This window comes from Phalaenopsis equestris, unplaced genomic scaffold (assembly GCF_001263595.1).
Source record: "Phalaenopsis equestris unplaced genomic scaffold, ASM126359v1 Scaffold000022, whole genome shotgun sequence".
Lineage (NCBI taxonomy): Eukaryota > Viridiplantae > Streptophyta > Magnoliopsida > Asparagales > Orchidaceae > Phalaenopsis > Phalaenopsis equestris.
The window spans coordinates 532,332-536,666 of record NW_018164464.1 but is presented as its reverse complement, the minus strand read 5'-3'; positions in this window follow the sequence as shown (position 1 = coordinate 536,666).

The following is a 4,335-nucleotide window of genomic DNA, read 5'->3' as shown; positions in this document are numbered from 1 at the left end:
CCTCCCTTTAAGCACCCACTTATTCTCAAATTTTTTATAATGTTGAAAGTCAGAATAACAACACAAATCTAACCTATATAACTCAAAAGATTTGTCATGAAGTCGACTCATTTTCAAACACAAAGGCACAAACTCATTCCAAACAACCTACTTAACACGAGGCATAGCAATCATTCAAAATTTAGCTGGAGGATTATTTTTATCATTTCTAATGAGTGTGAGTGATTCTTAGAAGTGATATCAAAGTTTATAGAAATTATATCAATAAATCGATTAAATGCAATGTTAATGACATTTTCATACTCTTACACTTTTTCTAGATCTAAACATTAGAATTGTATGTTGTGCATGTTTTTTTTTTTAAGCTATATGTTTTTTTGAAGCTATATGTTAATAACATTAAAATACAGGAGCCATGTTGTAATGGGTATCATATATTGAGATGTGGTTAATCATGATAGTCGAAATGAAGCAACATTAATAGTTGCTTCAGGTGCATTGTTCATGTGTCTAAGATAGGCTTAAGTGTTAATGCAAACCAATCTAAATATATAAATATCGACACTTCTATCTAAATAAACATATTTCATGTTGATGCAACATTAGGCCAAAAAATATGTCTTATATTCGGCATTATCCATAATCTTTCTTGCAATAGAACAACTTTGAGGGGGACTTCTATGTACAATCATATTCACTAATTGCACCATCATTGTTTGTTCCTCTAGCACTATTTTAGATAACTTCATAGTTGGTGTCATCTGCTCGTTACCACCCAAAATGATATTGGATGTCATCTTTAGTTCTTCCTTACTACATATATATTGCTTGTAATAAACCAGGTAGCCATCAGTGTCATAATAGATTAAGGAGGAGGTTGAAATTTTGTATTTTGGAGAGCATATGCCTACCACTCTTAGCTTTAATTCTTGTTAATTTTCCCTATTTCTCCATAAAGTCTTAAAAAACTCTCTTATTGATTTTATAATTGCAACCTCATGGTAAATTATTTTCAATTTTCATTATAATAAACACATGATTTTAAGTTGAACTACCAAAGTCCTTCATTTATTTTTTTATAAAATCCCCTAAACCCTTGTTTTGTTTTCTCCTTCTCTCAACAGCTAAAGACATTTCTATTTGACAAAAGATCATGTCCCCAACACTAAATAAGCCTCTTTCATATTTCCACCATTACATACTCAAGAAGAATCAAGCATTCATGCTTAGCTCAACTAAGTATTATTCAACTTTAATAAAAGAAAAAAATTATGTAAAGTGGATATAATATGTGGTAAATGATAGAATAACCACATAGACCACGAGTCTAATAATAACCCTTTTCTTAATTTATGTATTTATATAAGTATATATCCAACTCAGTTATATAGATTATATGTTTTAGGTAAGTTAAAATTCCCTTGAAGCACCTGATCTTTTTAAAAAAATTAAATTAACAACAGAATATGTTTATAATTAATTGAGATAATTTAAGAAGTTATAGCTTCTTCATCACAAGAGATGACCCAAATGAATTTCATAAATATCTCTGTAAACACTAAAACTCTTAATATGACATTGAGATTAACTAAAAAAAGAGTTTTTTTTTTATCGAACTGAGTGAACATTAAGAAGCATTAAATGTTAACCATATAAGCTCCATTATAATTCTTCACATTCAAAATATCCAGAATATGTTTATAATTAATTGAGATAATTTAAGAAGTTATAGCTTCTTCATCACAAGAGATGACCCAAATGAATTTCATAAATATTTCTGTAAACATTAAAACTCTTAATATGACCTTGAGATTAACTAAAAAAAGAATTTTTTTTTATCGAACTGAGTGAACATTTAGAAGCATTAAATGTTAACCATATGAGCTCCGTTAAAATTCTTCACATTCAAAATATCAATTTTATTAGTATTTTGTTCATACCAAATGTATCATTATAATAATCACAAAAGAAATAATTGTATACTCTTGGGAGAGAGACTTATCTCATTATTCTAAAAAAGAAGGTGTCGATGCTTGACTGTATAATTATTTTCCTTTATTTAGGTTGTAAGTAGGGTTAGAGGTTCAATGATATTTTGGACTGCAACGTTTAATTTTAAAGGTTTTACTATTTTATTTTCTTATAATTTGGAGCAAGATATTGTTTTGTAAATAGTTGTTATTGTTTTGGGCTCTTTTTAAAATTTGAAGTCATTAGTCAATCTAATTATCGTCTATAGATGCCATTGATGATTATATTCATAATTTTCTTAATAACGTAATTAAATTGCAAAGAGTCTAATTTATATAATTCATAAAGACCATTTGGTCATTATATTGAACATTCTTTACAATTATTTGTAATGGATAATGGATAATGGCTATTACCTCATATGATCTAATTTTAATCAAATAATTATTAGCCTTGGGCTAATATAGATGACCTAAATCAAACACAAGCTACTACAATGGCTAAAGATGAATTTTTTATTTATGATTTGAAGACACAAAGCCATAGGCAATGTTTTCATGAGGTTATTGATGGTGATAATTTGAATCTTTAACAAACATATTCTCATGACCAATCATATCAAATATAATGATCTCTTGAGAAGAATCTAATCATTGATATATGACAATTTTTCATTATTTTTACACAAATGATAGTTTACCCTCTCCAAGATAAGCATTTTGGTAGAATAACTATAAAATGAAGCATTGAAGGCATCATAGTTTGAATGTTCTTTATCTTCTTCAACTAATTGTAGTGTAAAAAGTGAACATCATCTTGATAATCAGTCTGTAGTATGTTGATCACAAACATTAAATTTAAAAAACCCCCTAAGCACACTAGTATAGTGTTGAGCCACAACACAATAAAACATTTATGTCTGGTGCAATTGTTGCGAGCATAAGAGAATGGATGTAGCCCAAGATGGCCAATCTGGCTTGGCTACTCTAATTCAGTTTAGCCAACTTGAGGCTATTCAGTTCCAATACCAAATTTCATGAATTTGCATAATTGATCGTATCATATATAAGAGATAATTTGACTAGTGCGACTCTTTGATTGACAAAGTTTTATAAGACCTCTCGGATCACATGTTCGGTCCCACGTATGTGCGGAATGAAATTCTTAGACATATGAGGTTCGTTGGGAGGCTCGTCTAATAGCCTCTGACCAATCTTTATAGATAAATAAAAAAAAAAAGAAAGAATTTTGCTGTTCTGAGCTTCTTTGATCATCAATTGAATTAACTCAAGCTTTTCAATCATCTCCAATTGTCCCAACAACTTGGGACCTTATTGAACATTCTTACGTAACATGTGTGCATGAAACCATGACTCATTTCAAAATCTAATCAAAAAACATTTTATAGATATATGTTAAAAGTGCATTTTTAATGGAAGTTCCCATCTTGTATAAAAGATTTTTGTGTGTGTGGAAGATTTACACACATACCACTAAACTCGTGCATATTTACATATCTCACCCTTAAACTTCAATTTTTACATACATGCTACACTATTTAAGCATACAAGTTTGCATTTAACTTTTTAAAGCTAAAATGTTGGTATTTTTTGTGTGATATGAAAGTTCTGGGCGGTATTAAGGTAAAAAAAAGTAAAGTTTACGGGTGAGATATGTAAATATATAGGAATTGAGTGATATATCTGTAAATGAACTTTTTTTCCTCTTTTGTCAAAATGTCTATTCAGGAATTACATGATGCACACCACGTTTATGCCCCTGTGATCATAAGAGCTGTTCAATTAGTTGTGTTTCGATTTGGTACATGCCAATGCCAATACAAATAATATATTAATATACATAAGAAGTGACTGAGTTCCAATCACTCGGTCTTGGCCGTTCGAACTTGATCACCCGACTTCGATTACTCGACCCTGGTCACTCGGCTTAGCGCATTTCATTTTTCTGACTTGTAATTACCATCTCACAACCTCGTCTATTGTTTATGCCTATCTAGGATGGCTTCGATTGGCTGATAAATTATGAGCCGTCTAATTCTCAATAATCTAAATCGTCTCATATATAATGATCATGACAGCACCGTAATATGAAAAAAAAAATTATTTTTATATGAGTGATTTATGTACATGATGTTTAATTCTTTTATTTTATCTCCCACTTTATAAAATTTTATTTTAAAATATATAATATATTAATTATTAAACAACATGAAGAATAGCATGCATATTTATCTCACTTTCGTATTATATTGAATATTTCAAATATTGGACAGCTAAAGTGCTCTACAAATAAATGGAATATTGACACACATACTTAGGGCTGTCAAAAAAGCTCGTTGTTCGC